The following is an 8,680-nucleotide window of genomic DNA, read 5'->3' as shown; positions in this document are numbered from 1 at the left end:
GAAAATTGTTGTTGTTGTTGTTGTTGTTGTCGTCATCATCATCATCATTTTTGCTGTGTTGGAACAGCAACCTTCTCCTTTACCTAAGCAAAGATCATAGCCACTGTGCTATTTCAGCAATGCTAGTAAAGCGAACCTAATTCATGGTAAATACTGGCTCATTTGCAAATTAATTCCTTCCTCTGCAAATAGCCAATGAACTACTGGGCCAATGAACTACTGGGGTAAACCACTCCAGAGGAAACGACAAGAGCACAAGGTGACATAAGATGAAAAGAATACTTTCAAATCATGGCAGGACAATGCACAGGATGATCAAAGTTGCAATGGGATGGAGGTGAATTAAGGCTGATGTCATCCATTTTTGCTCTCACAAAATATTTGCTGTCCCATTTTAGTAATGAAGCAATTAGGCAGTGTGGATAAGCCCAAAGAGACTTTTTTAGAATCATCACCCCATTAAACAATTTTAACAGAATGAAGCTCTGAATTCATATATTGCTATATGAGATAGCAAGTTTTAAAGTAGTGATATTTTGTTGCACTGGCATCTTTTACAAGTTGGTATATGTGAGATATATGCAGATATCTAAATCAAAGTATTCAGAAAACCCATAAGGATGACAGTATATTTGGCTACTTTATTGCTGAATAGCCAATCCTACATAAATCTTCTATCCTGCTCAAAATAATAATCCTAAAAAAGTATCAAATAGTAAATGAAAATTGTTGATCTGCTTTCTCATATGCAAATGACATCTAGCCTACATGAGTTTGCAGTTTGTTTACTTGTAGCTTCATTAAAACTGCATGCTGATCCAATGACTAGATTTTGTTAATGGCTCCACAGAGGGGCAATCATTGCTAAAGCATGAACACCATGATCCATTTTCTCTGATTATTGTTTGTAACTATTGCTAAATTGACAGCTCCTGCTATACAAAGGTTCATTTATTTTGTATCTGTTTTTTGAATAAAGAATCACTGAGTGAACGTTAACAGCTGAACATTAATAATGAGCACCACTCATCTTAAATATACACTAATGGTGTGTTAAGGGATCCATTTATAATCTTCTTTAAACTTATTTGAGTCATTTTATTTCACAAATTTAAAAGTTTATGCCATGCTAAATAAGAAAAAAGAAAGATTTTATAGTTCCTTGCAGGCTAAGCCAAAAACAATTTTGGCATGTTAAAGAAGGTTTCTCTTAATCACTCCAGCAATATTGGCAATCATAAGGAAGAGATATTATTTATTTATCCAGCACCATTTATTACATTAAGGTTAATAAACAAAAGATATGACACATCCTTTTTTTCAGCAGAGGAAGCAAGAAAAGAAACCATGGGAAAGCAGAAGAATATATGATTATTTCAGTTACACAAGCATTGGTTTAATGTGACTAAAACAGAAGGTTTATAACATGATCTAAATTTTGTTAATGTTAATTTCCTGGGAAAAAGTTTATTTTGAGATGACACTTAAAAGGAAATAAGGAAATCATCACAGGGAGATGCTCTGGAGGCAATGACAGTGTCATGAGTACTGATGGTGAGCTGGAAGGGGCCTCTATCCAGGGGGGAAAACGCATGTGTAGTACTGAGGAATTAAGCAGCCATTCAAAGAGACACAGATCAGACCCGCCTTAACTCTTGGGGTTTATCTGTCTGGGTTTTTCCCATGCTTCTTCAGTTTGTTAGGATTCTGTTTTATGTAGCAGTAATAAACACTAGAGACCTACTCCTCGTCTCAGCGTGATTCCTGACTGTTAGGACCGACAGTGACAGCTAAAAGCGATGGCTAGTGTTGTTTCCTAGAGCAGAAAACATTTGGTGGAGTTGAATGGGTGAAAGCCACAGGAAGGGATGTGCTGATAATAAATTTTAGAGTTATGGTGGGGCAACATCTGGAGAATTTTGCAAATAGGGACAAGAAGTTTGTGATAGATCTGGTAATGAACAGGGAAGCAAGCAAGGGATCTAAGGAATGGGATAACAAGGTTGAAACAATGAAAGAGATGAATAATTTTGTTAGTGGTGTATTTAATAGATATAATAGTAATCAAGGTACAAGGTGACCAGGATATGAAGAAGAATATTATCTAATGGAAAGAGAACATGAGTTGCTGGTTTGAAACTTAACAGATTTTTTAAGGTACTGTATGTTTTTAAGTGGTTAATTTTCCTACTCTGCTTTAAAAAAAAAAGCCTGGGTTTTTCCAGATACCTGAAGTAGAAGGGTTTCACCTCCAATTTCCTAATAGCCCAAACAAACCTATGGATTATCTTGGAGCTGAGTGTGAAGTCCTTCTACCACAGACGACTCAATACTAAGTAAAAAGCTTAACCATTATGCTATCTAGCAGTGCTGGCAAAAGGAGGTACAGTATAGATACATTGCCATGCATGCTAAGTGCTGAATCAGTTGAAGGGGTGGGTCCTTGTTCTGTAAAATAGCCAATGAACTGCTGAAGTCAGCCTGCAACCAACTGAAGTGCTCTAGCCCAAATGGATAGAAGTACTTGAGCTGACATAACAGGGAAAATGTACTTCAGAAGTGGAGCAGAGAAATGTATCCTACAGTCTGTTTATTTATTTATTTATATTTCAAATTTCCATCACCGCCCATCTCCCCTGAAAAGGGGACTCTGGGCGGTTTACTTGAAGTTACTTCAAAAGGGAATGAGGAATTAAGAAAACATAATGTCATCTGTTTCTGCCCTCTTATTTTCTGGCAATGGGGCAAACAAGCAGTGTGGATAAGTCTATAATTTATTATGAATTTGATTTAGGGATATGCTAGAAAGAGAAAAAAAAATCAAAGCTTTGTGTCTGACCAACAGGTTAGTTGGTGACATCAGTGGATAAAGAGAATAAACAAATGTGAGATGTTATTAAACTTACTGAAACAATGGTGATGCATCCAAGTAGCAAATCTTCCTGAAAACCTAAAACATATAAAGAGGGGCACAGAGGAGCTGTGAACAACTTCCAGACTTGAGCAGGATAAGGACTGAATGTTGGTACTGGATTTGACAATAAACAATGCACCAGTGACATGAGTGCATTCTCAGTGAAAACCAAGGGGCAAAATCAGGTTACAAGAATCAAAACAAGAATAAGAAACCTGCTTCAGGAGTAAGAAGGTTAGAGATAAAAAAGTTATTTTCTTTTTCTTTCCAACAGAGGAAAGAGAAGAATCCAGAGAAGAGAAATAGACTGATACTGTGATGAAAAGAATAGAAAACGGCAGGGGAAACAGCAGCTAGAAATCGGAAGGAGCCAAGATCAAGTAGAAGAACACCAACACCTCACCATGGACTTCAAGGCAAGTTGAAGGGGAAAATGAGAGACTTGCAAGGGAGAAGGGTGAAGCAAGTTTTACTGAAGATGACTTGCTTGAAGCAGCAAGGAAAGAAAATATCACCGACTGTGGCAGCTCTCAGAACAAGAAAAAAAAAGGGAGGGTGGGATAGTTCTGGAGGGAAGAGAAGAAAGAAATCAGGAGACAATCTGACTGAATTTGGAGACTGAGAACAAGAGAGATCATAATGTTTAAGACAGGCATTTCAGGCAATATCAGGAAATTCAGGTCTGCCTTGGGATACCGAGGCTTTTCAAAAACACTGACAGATGTTGGAGTTTGTAAGGTGTGAGAAGCACAATGTTGTCTGAGGTAAAGATATCATACCCAAGTAGTTCTTCTTAATTAAGTATTGAGAATTCTACCATAGACACTGTTGGGGGTTCATTGGGATATGAAGTCCAGGCAAATGTGAGTTTTGTGGGATTGCATCTTTGTTACTGTTAATCACTCTTGCTTGTCTCTTCCTTGTATTCCTCCCTTACCTAACACCCGCCAAGGAAAGGAAGAACAATAGCTGCCTAAGAGCAATGTTCTCATAAACAAAAAGTCACTTATCTGGGTTCCTAAGGTATTGACCAGATATCTTATCAGACCACCTGCAGGTGCTGCCTGCCTTAGATCTGGTCTTCCCTAAAAAAATTCTTGGCAGAGATTCTGCTGTCTAAAGTGATAAGAGGTGCCAGCAATCCACCGCCAGGTGTTACTACTTATACTCCCTGACTCTCAAGAAAAGTACAAAAAGGGGCAAAAGCCCCGGACACTTTGAACCTCAGTGTAGACCCCAAGTCCTGGGAGGATGCTGCACAACTGCTGGCTTCAAAGGTTTCATCCACTGCCATTCTTAGGGTTTCTAGTATGCTGAAGGGACGTGGATTAGTATATCTTTTTCTTAATATTTATTCAATAAACCCCTTTTTGGCAAGTCACCCTGGTTTGAACCTATTGCCTTGAACCCCATGAACCAAGGGCCATGCCAGGGACAGAGGTAGATGGGCTCCAAGATAATGGCCCCTCCCCCAGTTCTAAGGTCAGGTCCTGAGCTCTGCCCACTCCCCTCAGTCTGGGGCAGTTGAGGGCAGGTGTGAGAAAGGGAGGAGGAGTGTCATAGAGCTACTTCTTCCCTGTGACTGCTGCACAAGGGACTCAGAAGAAGAGGACCAGGGGCCAGCAATGAGGCTGGGAAGCTGTCAGGTCTCCAAGGAGTCTGCTCCTCCCATATGATCTAGCTCTTCCTTACCCTGCTTCCAGGTGACCCCTAGCAACAGTAGTAGTTCTTCTCTCCTATATTTCCTTCTTCATTCTGTGTGGCTCCTCTCTGTCTATTGGGGCCCCAACTGCAAAACTACATTTGTTAAAGACATGGGCAAAGGAAAGTCTGGACCTCTTTGCCTGGGGACCCGAAGGCAACCGCCTATCTTGCAGTTGTGACTCTGGATGGTAAACATAGGATTAATACCAGCAGGGCAGCAATCTAAATACCAGTATAGATATAAATATAAGAATAGATATAAATATAAATATAAATATAAATATAAATATAAGCTAAAATAAAACCACCAGATGGTTTCCCTTCCTGCTATTTGATCTGTCAGAGCTGATTATTTCTTTAATAGTACCTATTCCAGTCCAGGCAAATGTAATACTGTTTGCGTGTGACTGGTTTGAGCCAGGAAACAGATCTCTAGGCATAAACATTTTTTTTTCTTTCTATGTACAAATCATACGCTTGCTATAGTGCTCTGCCTATCTTCCACTGCAGTAATTTGACTTGTTAAACATATTCTTCAGGCTTTCAGGTTTCCACAAAGATCTTTGTTAAATCCTTTTTTTATTAGGTTATCTATATTGAGTTGCTGAAGATTATTTAGAGGATACTGAAATAACTTCCATCTCCTGTATAAGAAGTATTGCTGGGGTATTTATTTTATTTATTTATTAAACAGATTTATAAGGCTACCCAACTCACACACGCTGACTCTGGGCAGCTTACACAATTAAAAACCATAGAAACACAATAAAAACACAATAGAACCACCACCACCCCTGGCGGCAGCAAACACATTCATACAAGCCACTTGATTTGCTCCAAGCTTGGGGTCCCCAGGCCCATTGACAGAACCATGCCTTCAGGCCCTTCTGGAACAGGAGCAAGGAGGGGGCCAATCTTATATCTGGGGGAATGATATTCCAAAGGGAGGGAATCACTATGGAGAAGGCCCTTTTCCTTGGTCCCACTAGATGTACCTCCCTAACTGAAGGGACCTGCAACATGCCTTGCCTCCCTACTCTGGTGGGCTGGGTGGATGTAACTGGGGAAAGGCAGTCCTGCAAATAACCTGGTTCCAAGCCATGTAGGGCTTTAAAGGTGATAATCAGAACCTTCAATTGGACCTGGAAGCAAATTGGCAACCAATGCAAATTGGCAACCAATGCAAAAGAGGTGACACATGGGGAAATCTAGGCTTGCACAAAACTATGGGGGCTGCTGCATTTTGAACCAACTGAAGCTTCCAGATACTTTTCAAGGGCAGCCCCATGTAGAGTGCATTACAATAGTCGAGATGGGAGGTGACTAGGGTGTGGTTCCAGGAATGGGCATAGCTGGCACACAACATGCAGTTGTGCAAAGGCTCTCCTGGCCTCAACTGCCACCTGTTCTTTGAGCAGGGGTCGTGAGTCCAGGAGAACCCCCAGGTTATGCACAGGGTCTGTCTGGGACAGTGCAACCCCATCCAAGGCCAAAGATGGTAATTCTCTGGAAACCAAAGAGCACTGAACCCACAGCTATTCCATCTTGCCAGGGTTCAACTTCAACCTGTTGCTCCCCATCCAGACCTCAACAGCCTCCAGGCACTGGGAGAGGGCAGTTGCAGCATCACTTAACTCACCATGGGCAGAGATGTACAACTGAGTATCATCAGCATACTGATGATATCTCACCCCATGGTTGTTAATGCAGGACTTCCAACAATGGTGAAAGATGATCTCACCCAGCGGCTTCATGTAGATGTTAAACAGGAGTGGAGAGAGCACCGACCCTTGTTGCACCCACAAAGCAGGGGCCAAGGGCGGGACCTCACCCCCGATCAACACCTGACTGTAAACAGCCCCGGAGGAAGGAGGTAAACCAGACAACACAGTGCCCCCCACCCCCCACCCTGAAGCTTCTCCAGAAGGATACTATGGTCGATGGTATCGAAAGCTGCTGAGAGGTCAAGTAGAGCCAGGATGGTCACACACTCTCCATCCTGCTCCCACCAGAGATCATTGAAAAGCGTGACCAGTGCTGTTTCCATTCCATATCCAGCCCTGAATCCTAACTAAAAGGGGTCCAGATAATCCGTTTCATCCAGAATCCTCTGGAGCTGCAGTGCAACCACCTTCTCAACAACCTACCCCAAAAAGGAGAGGTTGGTGACAGGACCAAAACTGTCTAGCAAGGTGGGATCAATGATGGCTTCTTAAGGAGAGGGCGAACCACAGCCTCTTTAAAAGGCTGGGGCACAACCCCCTCCTCCAGAGATGCATTAGTCACTGCCAGTACCCACCCACACGTCACCTCCCGGGCGGCTTTTACTAGCCAGGAGGGACATGGATCCAACACACAAGTAGCTGAGTCACAATCCCTAAGATGCTGTCTACTCCCTCAGGAGCTACAGGGTCAAAGTGTTCTCAGATAACTGGACAATAACCTACCACAGGCATCTCCACCAGACCATTATCCATTCTGGCATCCAACTGGGAATGAATCTGGGTGATTTTATCTGTCAGAAAAACTGCAAGTTCCTCAGCGCACCCCTGCAGGTACACCCGCAAATCCTCCTTACTCAGAAGGAGATGGTTCACCTTAAAAAGAACTGCCGGGCAATTTTCTGCAGATGCAATTTGTGTGGAGAAGTACTGCTTCATCGCCACATGAATCGCCACAAAGTACGCTTTAATAGCAGCTCTTACCCATGTTCAGTTGGATTCATTCATCTTCCGCCAGCAATGCTATAGATGTCTCTTGATGCATTTCATTCCTTTCAGTTCCTCCATATACCACAGGGCCTGACAAGGTCCACAGGTCAGGAGAGGTCACATGGGTGCAATCCTGTCTAGAGCTTCAGTCAGCCTCCTATTCCATGTGGCAACCAAGGTCTCAGCAGGACTACACAGCAGATCTTCAGTTATAACCCCTACCTCCCTCTGGAACCCAACTGGGTCTATCAGTCACCTAATAGGTCCTGCCTCCCTGTGGAGGGGTGTGGCCCTAGAGAAGCTCATAGCCACCAGGGCGTGATCTGATCATGACAGGGGGACCAAAGATCGGTCCACCAGTTCCAGATCACATAAGCAATGCTCCAACAAAAACACCAAATCAGGAGTGTGACCACTATTCCTAGTTGGGCCCTGGATGACTTGGGACAGTCCCATGGAAGTCATGGTTTCCATGAACTCCTGAGCTACCTCCGATCCCACTCCCAGGGAAGGCATGTTGAAGTCTCCCAGAACCATAAGCCTGGAAAACTCTACTGCCAACCCTGCGGTGAGGTCAAGGAGCTCGGGCAGGGAGGCTGCTACACAGCAGGCAGGCTGGTACAGCAGCAGCAATCCCAACTGATCCCTAGAGCCCAACCTAAGAAAAAGGGTCTCACAACTGGGCACTTCTGGAGCGGTGCCCTTCGTAGCCATCAGAGATACTCAGATGACAACAGCAACACCTCCTCTCCTGCCCTGCAGCCTGTAATGAATGCCTATTCTAAAACACTCTCAGACTCATGAGCAGGAATGCAAAGATATCTGATTTATTAAAGAATAGTATGCAGGATCACAAAGAAAGCTGAGAATGATAAAAGCATGCCAAATGCAAACTAAAAACCCTCGGTACAAATGAGATCCCTACCCCCGTAGAATCTTCCCAAGCTCACAATCCCAGGTGCTCCTAACGGCTTCTGATGGTCTGCGGGAAAAGTCCTTGAGCAGAGCACATAACCCAAACACATTCCATTGAAATGAACATAGATACAGAGCTTGGCACAAGGTTTCACAGCAGCTCCCTCCCAAACAGAAACACGCATCAGCGCCATGGCACGTGAAACGTTACGATGTACAGTGCACATTGAAACAGTGAACATGACACAGCCTAGGCTGGTGCCACACTCGAAAACTGGCCAGGCACATTTTAGATAGAGGAACCCCACCCCCTCACTTCGGCCCCAGCCATGTCTTGGTGACACATGCCAGATCAGCCTACTCCGTAATAAGATCAGCAATAAGAGGAGCCTTATTGCAGATTGAACTGGCATTCAGGACCAACAGCCTAAAACCT

General features: G+C 43.3%; 1 protein-coding gene across 1 annotated transcript in view; it reads right to left on the bottom strand.

Moving 5' to 3' along the window:
- Nucleotides 1–5,035: 5,035 nt before the first annotated feature.
- LPIN2 (lipin 2) overlaps nucleotides 5,036–8,680 on the bottom strand; it is a 573,775-nt gene continuing 570,130 nt past the window's right edge. Inside the window, exon 21 of the mRNA XM_063299146.1 lies at nucleotides 5,036–5,050. The gene's annotated coding sequence lies outside the window, so the exon portion shown is untranslated. The remainder of the gene's footprint in view (nucleotides 5,051–8,680) is intronic.

Source organism: Candoia aspera, chromosome 3 (assembly GCF_035149785.1).
Source record: "Candoia aspera isolate rCanAsp1 chromosome 3, rCanAsp1.hap2, whole genome shotgun sequence".
In the NCBI taxonomy this organism is placed as follows: Eukaryota; Metazoa; Chordata; class Lepidosauria; order Squamata; family Boidae; genus Candoia; species Candoia aspera.
This window is presented reverse-complemented; position numbering and strand designations above follow the sequence as displayed.